Source organism: Protopterus annectens, chromosome 1.part0 (assembly GCF_019279795.1).
Source record: "Protopterus annectens isolate FY-2018-M chromosome 1.part0, PAN1.0, whole genome shotgun sequence".
NCBI lineage: Eukaryota > Metazoa > Chordata > Ceratodontiformes > Protopteridae > Protopterus > Protopterus annectens.
The window spans coordinates 123,311,883-123,331,712 of NC_056725.1; the positions used below are offsets into that span (position 1 = coordinate 123,311,883).

Sequence of the window (19,830 nt, forward strand, 5' to 3'; positions counted from 1 at the left end):
ATTATCCTGTGCTGCCTGTGCAAGTCCTGGTATACACTACAAGAAACAGAACACATAAAAGTAGCAAAAGTGGACCTATAGTTACCAAGAAGCTGCTTTATTTGAGATAGGTGTTCATCTGTACATATCTCAGTACTTAATCTCCTCTCTGGAGTGCTTCTCCATATCTTCTGTTATCAGATATATTACCAGTTACTTCTCTCCTGTTTAGGGGTCATCAATATAATCCCTAGAACTTCTCTAGGTCGCACATCAAAGTTTGTGCCACGCATGCCTTATTTTATTACTTCAGACTGAAAACAGTCTATCCAGTTCTGAACTCATTTTCTTATTTTCCTAGCCTTTACTCTCTCAGCTGCCTCCACCAAGTGTCCATACTTTTGAAGTTCTACTCTTATCTGTACATTCCCTTTTCACTTTCTACACAACATAATTCACAAAAGCTGTACCAGTGATTTAGTGGCATTCCACCAATCTGTGCCACTTACTTCTTCTCCTTTTTATCTTTAAACATTTGCTTCCACTTCATCATTGTTGAATTCATACCTATATTAATTATGGTTTGGTATATCAATCTGCTGCTCAGGCAGCTAGGCTCAACTCATCTTATATCACTGAAAAGTGACTCATTTGAATAACCTTCTACCATTGCATTATTAATTAATTTATCTAAGAAAAACGATGTCAAGTGACACAGTAAATTCACATTTAATTATGATGCAATACATGCCTCTCAGCTGTCCCTCATTATGAAGAACACCTCTGCATTCTGAGTGTCCATGTCCTACCCAGTGGTGGCTGGTGACTTCAAATTAAAGGGGGCTGCAGGAGACAGCTGAACGGGTGGTGCCAATGGGAAGGGGTGTGGCCAACTAAAAGGGGTGGAGCTATGCTCAAAACCACAACAACTGGAACTTTAATTAAATATGCTGCCCTGGGTGCCAAACCATCATTACGAGAGTCCAATCAAGACAACAGTGTAGAAGAAAAAAAATATTTCAATGCATTGGCTACATGACAACTTACTTAATATCTAGATGGAAACACAAAGGTTGTGAGGCATGAAAAAATAAATTGCTTTTTAAATACATTACTGGAATGCGGTGGTGGTGCTGCGGTAGCGTTGTCGCCTCACAGTAAGACGTTGTCCTGTTCGATTCTCAGCTAAAGCGTCTTCTGTGTGGAGACATGCGTGAATGGGCGTGCCTTCATTGAAGGTTGTGCGTCAGGGCCGGCAACTCGGCACGTAAAAATCTACTGCCAATCATTAGCGGACCGGAGCTCCCCTGTGGCGACCCCTAACCGGGAAAAGTCGAAAGACACAACAACAACTGGAATGCTAGTCAAAAGCAATTCCAATTATAATTTATATTCAGCTTTATAAAATTACCAAGTAACATGCCGAACGTAGCAATCTCTGTGATACCCCCATTTGTAAAAATGTTTCTTATCCAAAAAAGACCTGCTGTCTGACAACAACTATCTACTTGTTTCATAGGGAAGACATGATCAAAGTAAAAAATGAACAGCAAACAAGAAACAAGCTCAAGATAAATTGCTTAAAGGATTACTGCACAAGTTATGGACCACACATGATAGATTGAAATTTTGTTTAGTTTATGGGTAAAGCCTGCAAAGATGACTACAAGTCTCCAACAAATGTAATGAGCTTTTGAAAATACTGTAATCCTGTCCTTTATTACAAATACTGTCATATGCATTTCAATACCTAAGGCTTATATGTTATCTAGTTATGTAAATATTCTCTGCATGGCAACAACAAAAAGGCTTTCTATGTTGGTAATTCTTTAACAGTATGCTTATTAAAGCTTACTTGTATCTTAACAATCTCTGACAAGTTTACCTGATGGTCATTAAAAGCATTGCTACTTAAACACAGAGCAACAGGGCACTGCAATAGCATGCATTTTCTGAATAATAATAAGCATAAATCAACAGTATAAAAATATGACAAAAAAACAGAACATTCTGCAAAATCAAGGACAGATGAAAAAGCCACAGTCGTACTTGTGGTCTACCTTGGATGGGGGGAATACTCTGCACACTTACACTGCATAACTGCTCCTTGCCTTGCTTGGACACATCCAAAGCCACTACAGTGGGGAGTGGGGTGCAACAAGTATGTCACAATTTGAAATGTCTCGGGCTGATGGTGATGGCTCATACCTCTCAATCTCAGAGCAAGAAATCTGGACAAAGCCATACATAGAAGTGGGACACAGGCCCAAACATAAGAACAATTTTTAAATATTGCTCTTATAAACGTAGAAAGATAATAGACTAGTAGTAGGTCTTGTATTAGTATGAATTTTCTGAAGGGTATGAAATCTGAAACTCAAATATCTGCCATTATTTTCTAACGTCAGTCTTTAATGATTTGCCACTAATTTGCCAGAAAACCACAATTTTATGAAAAACGGACCAAAAATGTGATGCAAAAATATACAATTGCCACATAATACAGCTGGGAACCTGTCAAAGAAGGGACATCTTTTTTTACATTAGTACTGTTAACTTGAACAGCTGACAAAATACGATCATCTACATGCATTTCTGAAATAAAAGTAATCTATAACTCTGATCATTACAGTTATTTATAAAATTGTAATCCCTCCATGTTTTCTTCCAAAATTGCCATTTTGAAGAGGGATTATTAGGGGGAGAGCAACATTTTGAGCCAAAATTGAGGACAGTTGAGAGGTTTGGATATTCCTAATTCTATAAAACAATTTATTTGCATGTACCTCTCAACCTCTTAATGCAGGAAATCTGGACAAGGCCAAATATATTGGGGGGAATATACAAACAGTACTAAAAATTGCTCTTGTATAAAGTCAAGACAGTTGATAAAATAACATGTCTTGCTTTAGCATGCATTTTTCTGAAGGTTATGATGTCTGAAACTCAATGTCTGTCATTATTTAGTGACTTCATTCCCAAATGATTTGCCAGAAGACCACAAATTTTATGAGGAACAAAACAAAAATAAGAAGCAAAAATCTGGACACTTGAGAGGTATAGTTCAGCTGGGGCTGTCTTTGAGTTTGCTGCCCTTCCCCCCTCACAAAATCATGGTCAAATGGAGCCTCCCCCCTGCAGCCATTCCAATGTTCCATTCCTTGGTTATTTCGCCCACATTTACCATAAACACTGTAATGTGTATACTGTTTCACTTCTGCGATTATTTGGATTTTATTTGAAAGTTTTATTTTGCATTTTACAGCACAAACACTAATATATATCTGCTAAACAAAGCAATGTAATCTCACAATTAAAACAGACTTAGCATTAAAACATCTCTGCCCTTGAAACTAACATTCATTGAAACAGCACTGAAACCCACATTCAAAGAAAATGCATTTTGCCAGTGCAGATAAAGATCATCTTTGGGCTGTCTTCAAATCATAGGCCCCTTGAACACGAAACATACACGTGCTCTTTGATACACAATCCTGATTGTATTAAATTATATTCCTTGTACAATACAATACAGTTGTGAGAGGGCATTTTAAATTTATTGTTTTGAACATTTTTCCAGTAAACAATGAAACAAAATGCATACACCAATAATGACAAAACTGCCCAATTCAGAACATTTCCATCATAAAAGTCTCCTCAAACTTCTCCAGTCCACCAGTATCATTAAATATGCACACTCTCTGAAGTAAAAGTAATCTAAATTCCACATTAAAGAAATCTGAAACTAATGAAGAGGTAGCTGCTAGCAAACAACTTTATATGTCATGGTTTCATCTACAAATAAAGTGCCTGTTGCCCTTGATGAATAAATTGCCTATGTTGCATTAAATAAAATGATAAGCTAGTAATATCGCAATAGGGAATGGATGGCAAACTGATAGGTTCATAATTACTAGGTATCTTTGCCAAAAAGGACTGCAGCATCAACCTCCTTTACAACATAGTACAATATGAGCAATGCATCTACCTCCTGTGGGAGTAGAACCTACAGCCTTCTTCATCAAAAGCAAGTACACTACCTGTTGTGCTATTAACAATGCAAGCCGACTCAGCATAAGCAGCACTAAACTTTTGTTCCCCTGCAGCTCTCAGCTCCTTGTAAAATCTACCTTGACACTCAACTGTATCTCTGAACTTTGCAACACAAGAAATCTGGAAAAAGCCAAAATTTATTTGGGGGGGGGGCAAAATCCAGGGACACATTTTAAACATTGCTTGTATAATGTTGGAAAGTTGCTAAAATAAAATGCTGTGTTACCACCATACATTTCACTGCCAAGTCTTAAACCCAAGACCTTGTACAAAACAGTCAGAGCAACATACCACTATGCCAAATCAGCTGTTTTGTGAAAGACAGGAAGAAAAACTTAAATGGTTACCATTTAGTGAATTCAGTTCTCACCATAGCTGTCAACCTCTTGGCACAAAATACCTGAACAAAGTCAATAATGGGGGAATACAGCCCCCAAACATATTCAGCAAATTCAGTTCTCACCATAGCTCTCAACCTTAGCAGATAAAACCTGGACGAAGCCAATAATGGGGGGATAAAGTCCCAAAAATAGGGACAAATTTCAAATACCCATTTTATAAACTTAGAAAATTGTCAGAATAATAGGTTTTGTGTTACCATATACTTTCTGAATAATATGAAGTCTAAAATTCAAACGCCTGTTATTTTTATTTATTTAACATTTGTTAACCAGGAAAGTCTGACTTGGAACAAAAGCCAATTTTCAGCAGAGGCCCAGGGAGAAACACTGCAGACACATCTTTGTAAGATGGGAGGACTTGCAGATTCCACACGCAAGGCACCCAAGCCAAGACTCAAACCAAAGAACCTGTAGCTGTCAGGCAACAATGCTACCAGTGCGCCACTGCACTACTGACTATGTAAGAAAAAACAAACATACAGAAACCACAGATTTTTATGAGGAAGAGAACAAATATGAGGCAAAAATCTGCAAATATTTTTTACAAATGGTGGTGGCCTACCTTGCTTCACATTGAAAGGGTGTGTTATATAGCCATCATTAAGAGTTTCTTAAAAAATATATCACAGGAAATAAAATGAAATCATATCAATTTATCAACAGAAATGTTTGAAGTATGAAGTACATTTTAACCATACTGTGAGCTGACGCTGTTAGCAAGTGTTCCACATTTTGACTGTTTGTTTCCACATTACTAGAATAATATTTGGAATGAAAGATCGAGAGCTATGATACAATGTCACAATTAACCAGACAACAAGTGGGACTCATAGACATTCACTATACTTCTGGAACACCTCACACAGCACACTACACAGCTACAAATGGAGGCAATAAATATCCATATGAAAATGTGCAGCAATTATGGGCACCTACTTGTATTTCAGGATATGTAAATGAGAAAATATGTATCTAGGTTAAGCTGAGTAGTTTAACTACCCAAAAAGACAAAACCATACAGTGAAACAGATGCAAAGATACAAAGAATTCGTACAAAGTACTGAAAGAATTAATACCTGGCTTTATGCTTATTTTTTTGTTCTCCCTTACACTCTCACAAGTTATGGTAGCACTTTTGTAGATATTGTATATAGTTCTTAAGTTTAGAATCTGTAGTTTTTTACACGTAGAGGTGGTATTTCCTTTTTTACATGTGTAACTATTACTGATTTATTCAAATGTCAGCCTCTTCCTGATTTGTATTTGTTACTGAAAATAATAAAAATATATATTGAAAAAAAAAGAAATAGATACAAAGAAGCACAGGAGAGAATCCATAGTGGTAGTATGCTACATAACAAATTATCATGAGAACAGAAATCATGAACTCAGAATAATATATCTCAACTAAAAGTAGTACTTATAGCAGCTGTGTCTGCAAGTGTGCCTCAGCCTTTAATGGCACAGAGATAATAAGTGCATACAGCTATGCAGCCATTTACTATTGGCTATACTGGTCCAGTGTCCATATATGTGAAAATCTGTTGGAGTCATAAAAAAAAGAGGTATAGAAGTACACAAGACAGTGGGGAAAAGGGACAAAAAAGTAGAGAGTTATACAAAATCACATCTGGACAATGGTCTCTCTTTTGAGTGACTGAGGAATAAATCTGTAAATTCTGTTCAAAAGAATCTGAAGATCATGCCAGTTCTTCCAGAATGCATTTGTGGCGTATTTTACCTGAGTTCACAAAATGCCTTTTCTAATAGAAACTATAGCTTTCAGTATAAGGAATCTAGATAGTTGCCAACAGGCAAGGAACGCCCTATTAATTTTGTTCTTACATTGTACATATGGAATAGACATGGAAAGTGAATTGTCCAGTTGTCCCAAGTAACTGAATCACCAGTTGGTGATACCTCTGGAAGAAGTACCAAACAACACACTGGTTTAATTGTATCCCCTCTAAGACCAAATTTTCTTATGCAACAAAATGTATAGACTGTCAAGGTGATTAGTTCAGACATGTTAATGGCAAGATGGAAATCAGAAAATGTGGAAGAGAAGTAATCCTCTTGCATACAGTACAGGCTTTACAAAAGGAAGTGCAGACCTTGTGAAAGACAAGATAATATCCCTAACATGAGGACCTGAAGCTCTGAATACAAAGGAGTTGAGGCAATGGTCACTTAAAAAGTTAATTTTCCAAGACACAAACTTAAATGCTCATAGAATAAGGCAGTGGAAGGCAAGCTTGTGATCATGGAACTTAAGTTCTGTAGTTGGATTGGAAGTTCTTCAAAGGAAGGTAGAGATGCAGACCACATTTAATTAACATCTTGATCAATCAATGGTGGGTCACAATCCTGACCTCTGCAAGGTCACTATGCACAAAGTATCTGGCATGTGCACCCTGACTATATAATAAAGATGACTCAAAACATAAAACTCTCTAAAACAGGTCAAGATCAACTGCAAACATATTGATTTGGGTGACACAGGGCACCTTCTGCTCTGTCCAAATACAGAAGTAACATGCAAAACCCCAATCAGTCAGTTTGCAGGTGCTATTTGGCAATGGTCTGCCTAAACGGAGGAAAAAATCCACCTGAAAGCACAGGCCTATGTCAATTACAGACCAATTTCCCTGATAAATGTGGATGCTAGAAAATAAGCCATTGTACTCGCAGATAAGCTTGAGCAGGTATTTCCTAAATTTATCAAGAAAAATAGTGGGTTTTGTGAAAGGATGAACATCTGAAAATTACTGGCCTCTTCTCTTAGATTTTCTGGAGGCACTGAAATTAGAGGTTGGGACATTATGCAAGAATAATTCTGTTTCATGTTAATATGAACATTTTATATGGGAGAAGGACTTCCTATAAGGTTCTGTAACCTCTGAGACACTTGCTGGCAACCCTTCATGATCAAGGAGTCATCTGGAGATGGATACTGAGGCAGAGAGAGAGTTTTTGCCCCTCTTTCAAAGAGGTCAATGGCTTGAACTGGGAGTGCTTTTGGTATGTTAGGGATGTGAATGTCTAAAATCAAATCAGTCTAAGCCTCAACTAGATATCTCTTTTCTGACCTTTTTGAAAAGATGTGGAATCAGTGGGAATGAGTAAACAGATATCCCAATGAATGCATCCACTGCTCCTTGCCACATACCCCTGCCCTGCTGCAATGACAAAAAGAGAAGGACCTTTTCATTCACTATAATACCCCACTTTTGGAAGGCTCAGACCAAGCACAGGCTTAAAATCCTTAACTGCAAAACAGGACTGAAGTAGCCACTCAGAATCCACAATCACTTCCCTACAAATCAGAAGGGCAGAAAGTGATGATGTCATCTATGGCTCACTCTCAGATTATAGTCACCATCCTGTACAAGGAGTATAACTTTGTACCCTCTTGCTTAAGTACCATATGATGACCACAAAGCCCACGCATAGCTCCAACTGTCTGACATGGCACCCTCTTTTCATCCAACTTGCAAAATATAGGAGTAAGGGTAACTTTACCACACTGCAGGCAATCCATCTGTTGCCAGAATATGTTATGGTTTCAGCTATAGAGCTGAAACTCCAACTTGAGGCTGATGAGGACTGTCCACAACTCCAGTACCAGGATCTGATACCAGAAGCAAATCCAAGAATATTCTGGCTCAGCAGTGATAAATGTTTCACAGTCCACTGCAACACCTCTTCCTCATGTGTAGAAATAGACCCACAGAAATCATGAAAGCCCAAAAGCTCAGAAAATGAGAATAATTCAGATTTAGACCCTGTGCTTCACTCCCAATCAGCTAAGCAAAGCCATGACCCCTTGGGTTGTCATCAAGGCCAGAAGTAACTAATGCTTGAGAATGTCCAGCTTTACACTTATAAATGTATTCCTATGAGCAGGAATCAGAGAGGACTTCCTTCAGTTTATGGTGACCTAGAAGGACTGAACCCAGAGGAGTACTCACTGCAAGGACAGTTCCAGGGAAGCCCCAAGGGAATAAATGAAAATGTGTTTCCTGTATATCTTTAATCACAATGCCTTACACACTTGCAAAGAAAAAATATGACTCTCACCACAGAATAATCACCTGGTCCTGAAGGCACTGAATATTCTTACTGAAGCTGTGGAGTTTTAGGATGAGACAGGAGCTGTCCATCCCCTTAGGGACTAAAAAGAGACTGGAGTAAAAATACTACTACACTCAGAAAATGTTAAAGGCCTACATTCTGAAAAGCCTGAACAAATAGCACTTTCTCCAGAAGTAACTGTTAGAAAAGCTTCTTCTGGGCACATCAAATAGATGCTTACAGCCTGATTTCAGTATAAACTGAGGTACATTTTTTTTTAACATCATGAAATACACACTGCAGAAGGAACATGAAATTACATCAAGATATTACCATATGTGCCCACCAGAAAACACTGCTGTCTTGTGGCTAAATATATTATTACACACACACACACACACACACACACACACACACACACACACACACACACACACACACACACACACACACACACACACACTAGTTGTTACTATATGTCTAACACCCCCACTCAACAACTACTACTTAAGTCAACCTCATTTGTGATCTAAAATCTACAAACGTGTGTACTGTGAGTGGATTTGTCATACAATCAGCAATCATTTTATCAGTTTCATAATATGAAAGCATAGACACTTGTTGTTCAACCAAGTCATGAATGTAATGGTGTCTCAATATGGTTGGTTGTTGCATTGATTTTCTCACTGGTTGCAAGCTAAATGCATCCCCTGATTCTCCTCATATAAGACCAATAACTGGGACACTGGTTCTCCAGGATCTTCAAATAACTGCTGCAACCAAATGGCTTCCTGACTGGCAAAGGCAGCAGAGATATCTTCTGCCTCTGTAGAAGACAACGCCACTGAGATCTGTTTCTTGCTGGACCAGGATATAAGACTGTTTCCTAATTTGAACACGTGACTGCTTGTAGATTTGCATGTGGTGAGGTCACCCACTGAATGAAATTCCACATATCCTGTGAGGTTTAAGTCACCAATTGCTGACAACTTTAAACTCAAGTTTTTTGTGTCTTTGAGATACCGCATAACTTTTTGTTATTGAATTCCAGTCTCTTTGATGTGGTTCACTTACATGCCTGCAGAGATGAGAAATGGCTGCTGCAATGTCTGGAAGTGTAGTGGTTACAATATACAGAAGTGTCCCCACTTATTGTCTGTACTGCTCATCAGACATTAGATGGTAAAAGATCTTCCTTTCCTTCCACTTTGGGCGTGCTTACTCCTTTAAACTCAGCCATGTTGAACTGTTGAAGAACTGAATCGTTTTTGCACTCTGGTTCAACAGAAAACTGCCGACCTCCTCACTCCGAATGTTAATTCCTAGGTAGTATGTCACTTCACCAAGATCTTTAGTCTCAAAGTGCTGACTGAGTACTGTTATTAACTTTGCAAATTCATCATTCCTTTTGCAAGCAATAATCAAGTCATCCACACAGACTAACAGATACTTCCACTCAGCATCTATACATTTAGAGTATAGGCATGGATTGGCTTTGCTTCACATGAATCCCTCATCTAGCAGAACTCTGTTTAGTTTTGGGTTCCATGTTCGAGCCACTTGTTTAAGACCATACAGAGAGTCTTACAGTTTGCAAACAAGATGCTCTTCTCCACTTTCCACACATATCCTTCTGGCTGTGATGTGTATATTTCCTCTTCTATATCTCCTTTAAGAAAAGCTGTCTTGATATCATGATGTTTCATAATCATTTTCTGCAAAGCCGCCACTGTCAGAGTTCTGAAAGTACTTTATCTGGCAACTGAAGCAAAAGTAGCATTGAAGTCTTCGCCAAATTGTTGAGTATCCTTTTGCTACTAACCTTCTCTTGTACCTACAGACTTTCCCTTCAGAGTCACATTTCACTTTAAAAACACATTTACATGTTTACCTTGCGGTAGCTCTGAAAGTGTCCATGTCTGGAGTTCGAGTGATGTCATCTCTTCATCAGCAACATTAAACCAAATCTGCTTCTCATGTGGTGGTAGTTTTTCCATCTCTTCCCATGAACCTGGCTCAGCCTGAACTACTGTGTGAGCCATGTAAGACAAATGTTCAGGTGGAATACCTTTATTGCTTCTTGTTGATTTCCTGAGTGAAGTCACTCATGGTGCAGCATCTTCTTTATCAGTTTTTGAATTGTCTGCAATATTTTCTATTTCTATTTAGCTTTGTTCTTGTTTTTCTTGTGACACGGATGTGGATTTTTCCTCAGTTCCTCAGACTAACAGTTTGTGTCAGTTCCTGAAACTTTGAACACACAGACCTTTCATTAATAATCACACTTCTGCTAACTGTTACCTTGTTAGTGTCTAGATGTAGAATTCTGTATCCTTTTTAAGACTCACTGTAATGCACAAGTACACCTTCCTTTGCACATGGATCCCAATTTGTACATTTTCCCTTTCGAATGTACACATAGGTTTTACTTCCAAAAATTTTGATGTGTCTCAAATCTGGTGTCTTTCTTTTCTCTTGCTCATATGGAGTTTTCTCTGCTGTTTTTCCTGGCAACTGATTTTGGAGATGGCATACAGTCATGATAGCCTCTCTGCAGTATGCAATTGGCATATCAGCATCGAAAAGCACACTCCTTCCCCTCTCACAGAGAATCTGATTCATTCTTTCTGTAATCCCGTTTTGTTCTGGGTTATATGGTACAGTGGTCTGGAACATAATTCCATGTTTTCTAAGAATGGCTTGTGTTGTGCCACTCGTATATTCAGACCCATTGTCTTCACGTAGCACTCTGGATATTCTGCCATATTTATTACTTACTTGAACTAGATACTGTTCTAACTTTGCTGGCACTTCATCCTTATCTTGCAACAGGCACAATGTGGTGTACCTGGAGTAATCATCAATGAAACTAAGAAAATACCTCTTCTTTCCTGGAGTCATGTTTTTCATTGGGCTGCAAAGATCTGAATGAATTAAATCCAGACGCTTTTGAGCTCTGCTGTTGCTCTGCTTTGGAAAAGGCTTTCTTGTCATTTTTCCCTTAATGCAGCTGGTAGATTTCATTATTTGATTACACTGGCTAATTTTTACACCACTTGCATAGTTACCCTCAACTATTTTTTTTATTGTGTCAGGACCTCTGTGCCCAATATGTCTGTGCCGAGTGTGAATGCAGATTGAATGTTTTTCCTCTTTGGCTGCATTAATCATGTCACTGCAATTCAGCTGATACAGTTCATCTGTGATTTTTGCCTTTGTGATTAAGCAATCTCCTTTTGTGATGACACAACTGTCACATTGGAACGTCATTATGTTGCCTTGGTTTGTAAGCTTCTTCACTGACAATATGTTACTTTCACGATCAGGAAGATACAGAACATTTCTCATATTTATCCTTCTAGTGATATTCTGAGAAATATGGCAGTAAATAAAACTGTCACTGATTCCTTCTGAATTTATTACCTGCCCATGAGCTGTGGTGATTTTTTTTTGTTTTGCTTTGATCAAGTTGTGTGAAGAAATTTCTGTCATTGGACATGTGACTTGTAGCTCCGGAGTCAACACACCATGCCTGCACAGATGAGGTGCCACATTTGGACTCAAATGCATACTCAGTATCTGAAGTGACATCTGTTTCTTTGACATTCTTAGCTCGTTGTGATTTAACTTTCTTTTGCATTCAACTTTCCAGATTCTGCAATCTGCCTTTAAGTGTTTTGCTTTGTTAAACACAAAGCATTTACGTGTTTCTAGCTGCATATTACTGTTTTCTGTTTTTTGTCTTTAAAGCAGCCTCTATACTGGACATACGTTTCACTATTTATGCTTTCTGTCTTGCACTTGTATTCATTCACAAGATTGCCATTAACATACTTTAATATTAGTTTATCATCTGGACGTGCATCAAGTGTTGTAATATGGGCCTTATAACTTTCAGGTAGACAACTAAGTAAAAGTGCTGCAATGTGAAAGTATTTTATATCTTCCCCAGTACCTCACAGTCTTTCAACCAATTTGAAGGTATGCCTTATATAACCTTGCATATCCTGGTCTTTCATCAGCTTGGCTTGATATAGTTTTCTAATTAAGTAAAGTTTATTGCTGATATTAGCTCTTTCAAGTACCTTTTGCAGTTCTTCCCACACTTCTTTAGCGGTTCCACAGTTGCATATATGTATAATTTGATCATCCTCTATGCAAAGGGAGATCGTGCTCTGAGCTTTTTGTTCCTTTTCTAGCTACTCATGGGTTCTGCCAGTTTGACTTCATTTACACATTTCCATGAACCTTCTTTTATTAGAAGTATCCTCATCTTGAATTTCCAAAACTGGTAGTTCTGGTTCGTCAGATTCGTTACTGAAAGCTTTACTGACGGGTCGGTAGCCATCTTTATCATTTTTGTCCTTACTTTTTCTGTCGTTCTATGTTGAATTTTTATCTTTTGTTATTTTACTTTTTATTGTTTTATTTTTTTTTTTTTGCATCTTTGCTGTAGCTGGTTGTATCTAGGTGCCAGGGTGTTTGGGTTTCTGGGCCCATAGCTTGTTAGAAAAACTTCTTCTGGGCATAGAAAAATAGATGTTTACAGCCTGATTGCAGTCTAAACCGAGGTACTTTTATTTATTTTTTTTAATGTCAGGAAACACACACTGCAGAAGGAACAGGAAATCACATTAACAATATTACCATAAGTGTTCACCAGAAATCACTGCGGCCAACATATTATTTATTACACATAACTGAAATATATTATACACACACATATTAGTTGTTGCTATCCATATATATATATATATATATATATATATATATATATATCTATATCTATAGGACCTGCGGTAGTGGTGCTGTGGTAGCGTTGTCGTCTCACAGTAAGACGTTGTCCCGTTCGATTCTCAGCTAGAGCGTCTTCTGTGTGGAGGCATGCGTGAATGGGCATGCCTTCATTGAAGGTTGTGCATCAGGGCTGGTAACTCGGCATGTAAAAATCCACTACCAAACATTAGGGGACCGGAGTTCCACTGTGGTGACCCCTAACTGTGATAAGCCGAAAGACACAACAATATATATTTATATATATATATATATATATATATATATATATATATATATATATATATATATACCTAACATAACCATCCAGGATATTGTTCCTGAGTTCTTCCTTTAGTGAGGAGGAAGACTTTAGCCATGCCACCCTTTGCAGATACACATGACCATGTGACCACAGCCCGAGTTTCCATACAATCAGTTATAGGGTGAATATGTAAACTCAGTTTAGATGCCACTGACAGTATTTATAAACTCCTTTTTTAGCCTAGACTCAGGAGGATCCTTAAGCTGTCTTATTAGCCTACTTTACCAAATGGGTCTACAACTTAGACATATGAGAAGAACAGTTGAAGCCTAAGCCCTAGTGTGGCAGAAAATAAACACGTGCTCTCTATTGCTACACTCATGCAGAGCTTTGGAACTTTTTAAGGTGGCAAGATAAAATGTATTGTGCTTTCTGGGACCTACGTTAGACTAAACAGATTGTAAATAAGTAAGTGCAAAAATGCTTAGTGAAGAGTGATAGCCACACAAGAAGAAGTTTTTAGACAGTGTTTGTCTTTGTACAGTTAATGTGCAGAGTCAAAGTGCCACCAGTCTATTTAAATAGCATCCTTAGTAGCTGGCTTCATGGGTAGGTGACACAACTCCTCTGACTTCTTTTTCAGACACACTGTAAGTTATTTCCACTTGGATAGGAGTGATGCTTGAAAGCAGACAAAACGGTCACTCATAATTCTTAAGGCCTCTTCAAAGGAGGAGGTAATTCAGTGGGGATGTGTGTGAGACAGATGTACTTATCATTGCTATCTGACTTGAAGACAATGACCTCCAAGTCCTCTGACTCCTTAAAGAAATTCAGCTGAAAGGAATTGCCACTCCTTCCACTACCTATAGGTGTGAGCTTCTGCATGGATTCTTGCAAGCGTGAGTGTACCACTGAAACACATAAAAACAGGGGTGAGAGGAAGCCACTGGCTTTATGGCACAAGCCTATGTCTGTCACAGAACAGGCTTCACACCATATTCCCTTAGGGCATGTCCATGCAATAGCAACTCATATTCCCATTTGATATCAAATATTTGTTTGAGATCTAAGCACTGAGATTTCAGCCATGGCAAAGGACAGTCCAGAGGAACCTCCTCAGTCAGGACCAGCTGTATTTGTTGCTCCTGGTGGGAGTTCTAAAAGTGTAGTCCCTTAACTTGAGTTCTGTTGATCATTTTTTTTTTTTAGCTCAAAGGTACACTCTGTGGGATCAGACTGGTCAGCCTGGATCTCCAACCAATCAACCTGAGGTTGTGTTTTGCCAGCTAGGGAGGATGCAGCCTCCAAAGCAGGATACAGGCACATGCCTCCCCATCCTAGGATACAGGTACACACCTCCCCATCCCAGGATAGGATCACAGCTCATAGCAAGTTACTGGGCTATTGACCCTGAGGCCCTTGCAAGCCTAGCCAAGAATTTAGCCCATGTTCCAACAATTCAGCACCTGATGCCCCTGTCCAGCAGGGACACAGGTGAAATTCCCAGGGGGTGTATTTTCTGTTCCCCATCCAGTTATACAGGTTGTGCTTAAAAAGGGTATATAAGGTACTCTGCTTGACGTGGAGAAGGAGACTATTCCACAGAAGGTGGAGTCTCTCGGACACAAATCTGTCCCACCAACAAGTCCTGTTGATGTCACAGACCAGGTTGAGGCCGTGCGTGTGAGTTACTCGAGTGGAGCTTGACTTGTGGATATGCAGCAGGTCTGAGATTGCTTTATATGCCAGATGGAGGTCACCTCTGAGGAGTCTGTATGAGACTGAGTACAGGGACAGGGCTTTTAGTCTATCTGTGTAGGGTAGATGTTTGAGGCCCTGGATTCTCCAAGTGAGGAATCTATGTGGTGTCTCCAGATGCATGTGCTTTTTGAGGTACATGTTGAAAGGGGCATTGCACTCAATAATGGGTCTTATAAGGGAAGAATACAGGGATGTTATGACCTCTTTGTCTCTGGATGAGATACCCTTACTAATGAGGTGGGCCATGTAGAAAGCTTTCTGTACAATGGAAGCAATATGGTGGTCAAAAGTCAGTTTGCTATCAACCTGTGTACCCAAGTCCCTCATGACTGATTGCATGCTTAAGACCTTGTTATTACTGTGATAATTTGTGGGGACGTCAATCTCCCCAAAGGGGATGATGATCATTCAGTTTGAGGCCATGTTTCTGGCACCAGTCATTTGTTTGGGTGAGACCCTCTTGGAGGATGTCCACATCACTAGGGGAATTGATGACAGTGCCCAGCTTGCAGTCATCTGCAAACTTGGACAGCCATAGCCCACTGGTTTTGGCCTGCACCTCAGAAAAGTATATCCCAAACAACAGAGGCCCCAAGACTGATCCCTGGGGTAAACTGCATGTTACAGGTCTACTGCTTGGGGTGGCTTCCCCTATTTTGATTAGATGGGTTCTATCAATAAGCCAGTTTGCTACCCACCTTGTAATATATGGATTGATGCCTAGTTGAGAGAGTTTATCTATTATACCTGAGTGGGGAATAGTATTGAAGGCTTTGGCCAGGTCAAGGTAGTTGGTGTGCACCATCTTCCCCTCGCCCATGGCTTTGGTGACTATCTCAAAGACGTCAAACCAAATTTAACAGGCATGACTTCCCCTTGACAAAAACAAACTGTGTGGGATCAAGTGTTTGGAGGTTGCCAATGTCCTTGTTGATGAGGTCCATGATAATCCATTCCATAGCCTTGCAGATCAGGTTAGTTAGGCTGATGGGTCTATGATTTCCTGGATTGGTGGATGCTCCACCTTCGTGCAAAGGGATGACAGTGGCTGTCCTCAACTTGGCTGGGATGAAGCCAGTACTCCGGCTTTGGTTGAATAGGGTACTTAATGGTGCTGCAAGTTCCTGCCTGAGTTCATGTAGGATGCAGCTTGGTATGTTATCAGTTCCCATGGAGGATATATTTTTGGCCTTTGAGAGGGAAGTGATGACTTGCTCTCTAGAGATAAGGGATGGGGGGGTTGTTGGAGATGTCCTGATTTACTGATGGGAGGGACAGAAACTGTCTGCCAGCAGATTGGCTATATCTATGGTGTTTGTGTATGTGGTGTCCGTGACCAACAGTTCTGAACAGATCTGAATGCTTTCTTTGAGACTGCGGACACACAAGGCCTTATGACTGTCTTTAATAGATGTGGCTAGTTTGAACTCAAAGTTTGCTTTGGAGGATTTCACTAGTGATCTTATTTGCAAGTTCAGGCTAAGAACAGATTGCTTCCAATTAGGCACCTGCTCCTTCTTGGTTCAGGACAGCAATTTTTTCCTTTTATTATAGAGTTTATTTATTGCAGATGTCCACCAGACAGCTTTACTCTTCCTTGCGGAAGATGACTTTGTCCTGTCTGGTATTCCTGATTCCATGCAGCTATATAAATGCTCGTATAGTACTTTGGTGTAGGTTTGGACATATGTGCCAGTTCCTATGGAGGGGAGGGGGCTGTGGAGCTGTTTATATGTTCCGTCAGGAGGCTGTAATCAGCTTTGGAAAAGTTTTTTGTTTGACCTTAGCTGGGTGGGGGTGGGGGGGTTGGAGATGGTGACTTCGAAAGCGACCACTTTGTGGTCAGGTCTTACCAGAGAGGATGACACTAGGGATGCTGCAGTGGTTACCCATGTTGGTTAACACCAAGTCCAAGATATTATCACCTCTTGTGGGGGTGTCGACCAGCTGGTCCAAGGCATTTGCATTGATGAAATCAAGGAATCCCTGGGCATCTGTGTTTTGGCATGAGTAGTTCTTCCAAGCTATGGTTGGATAATTGAAGTTGCCCAGGGTCAGGTTTAAGGGCTGAATCTTGATAGATTCAAAGAGGTCCAGGTAGATGGACTGGGCATCTTGAGTCAGAGTTGGGGGCCTGTAGCTTGCTATGATTTGAATAGGGAGTCTTGTCAATGGTTAACTGCACCTGGAGTATCTCCTTTGTGTCATACTGTTTGACCAGCCTGGAGGTGTGTATGTCTTTATTATATATTGAAACTCCACCTCCTTTTCCTTTGCTGCCCACGGTTTGGGGTCTGAATGTATGACAGGATGAGTAACCTGGTATGGCTGGGGTGCTCTCTGCAGCTTTGAACCAGGTTTCTGCGACTGCACAAATGTCAGAATCTTTCAGGGTTAAGAATATTTCCAATGAGTACAGTTTCATATTTAGACTCCTAGCATTTACTAGCATGACCTTTAATTTATGTTTTGATGAAATTTTCATGTTGGTAGTTTTGACTTCATGGCATTGCCTAAAAAGGCACTATAGCGAGACAAGAGCCTTTGCCAGAAGCCTGAAGCCCAAGGGAGACAGATGCAGGCCATGTCTGGTAATGCATCGTGGTCTATAAATCATGTCTTCCCAGGGTATCAGGTACTGGATCCCCTTGGAGTGACACCAGAAACTAAGCCAATTGTTAAAGTCAATCATTTTCTGTTCGTATTGAGGCATCATTCTGGGTGATGGTAAAATGTTGCTTAAGGCTAGGAACATTCCTGCCTGGGACACACATTCAGTCAGCTCGATCATGTCTTTCTTCACATAGTCCATAGAGGTACATCTCAAATGATTCACGCCAACATGAAGTATGACAGAGTCATAACAGTACCTGTTGTTGAAAGACTTCAGAGCATGAGTGATATGGTGGATTCTGGCACCTGACAAACAACTAACTGTGACTTTTGGCTTATCCAGCCTTGTGAGGGGCACATATGTGTGTCTCACAATGGAGTCTTCTATGACTAATATGTTGGGTTTATGTTTAGACCTTAGTGGCTGTGAGTCACAGGTGTGTGGACTATGTGTGGTGTGTGCTGTGGTGAACAGTGGAGTTCATGTGTGCTTTTGCCTCGGAGGTCTCTTTTGTTTGGGTATTATTTTGTTGAGGACCTCTGCATATGTGGGTATGTGTTGTGTAAGTGTGGGTGATGTCTGAGGTGTGGTGTTTGTGTTGACAACCTTCTCAGTGCCAGATATTCTGGCATGTGAGGGAGACAGCATAGACTCTAGGTTCTTAATGTAATTGCATCTCTCACAAATTGTGTTCCTAGGTGGTAGTAATAGCGGGCTGTCTGTGTACATGCGGCAGTTGCTACACTGTCTCAGGACGTCCTTATTAACCAGACTGGCAAGAGAAACCATAGGAAATTTTCCATCCATATTTGTCAGAATCTGAGGGAGAGAGGCCAGAGAGAGCTAAGGGGTTAAAGGGTGGAAGGTCTAAGAGGAGTACTACCAGGTGATCACTCAAGTGCTACTAATGGAAAATTTGTAGATGGAACACCTCGCAATGGGTTAACAACATTGCAGCTGTGGTGCACGATGTGCAAACAAGCTCAAATATGGGGTTTAAATACCACAAAAAAAAAATAAAGGTCCTAATAACACAGAAATCTAGCCAGTCCTGCCTAGTCCCTGCTTTCTTTACCAGCCTGTGCCAGAGAAAGTCCAGGCAGCACTGCTACTCTCACTAGCAGAGGAGATAGGCCCCAACCAACACAACATGGCTGCCAGAAACACAGAAAGAAAACACAAGATGGCTTCCAGAAACAGAGAAGGCAAAACAAACAGCTCTGGATGCAGCAAACCTTGTATACAGATTATGCTACTCAATTTTGGGGTAAGAACACAGTAAAACTCACAAAAAAGCACAGACTAACCACTTACAGAGAAAAGCAGTACTCGCAGTATGAAAAAAAACAGTTAAACAGTAATGAAATGCAGTAAAACAGTTAAACAATAATAAATTCCAGTAAATAGCAAAGAAATACAGTTAAACAGTAATGAAATGCAGTTAATCAGCAAATTGCTTTAAAACAATGGAAATGTGATAAATTAGCTCACAATCACAACAGAAAAACAGCTCAAATAAAGCAGCAATTCAGTAGAATACTGTCATTAATTTAATCAGGCTACTGACAGTCGGTATCAAATCCAGCAAACTAAATGCAGTTGAACACCTAATCACATGTAGCAAAATAAAGTAGGAAGAGGCACAACTCTGTAAGTAGATAGTGAGCAGACAGAACATAATGAAGGTTAAGAAGCTAAAGGGGGTGGGTCTTCACAACTGATCACACTGTACTCGGTAGAATGAGCTGATGCAATATAAGTGGGAGGAGTGTCCAATATCAAATTTATAGGGCAACTCAAGAGCCACCAAGCTTAAAACCACAACAGTTGGACAGATGGGTGGGGATACAGGATCAGAACAAGCCTAAAAAAAACATTGCATGGTTTAAACAGATATGTAGCAAATA

At 39.8% G+C, this 19,830-nt stretch overlaps 1 protein-coding gene across 3 annotated transcripts in view; it reads right to left on the reverse strand.

Annotated features, from left to right (window-relative positions):
- Positions 1–19,830, reverse strand: part of SYNE1 (spectrin repeat containing nuclear envelope protein 1) — a 2,173,401-nt gene that overhangs the window by 336,309 nt on the left and 1,817,262 nt on the right. The gene's annotated exons all lie outside the window — the stretch shown is intronic.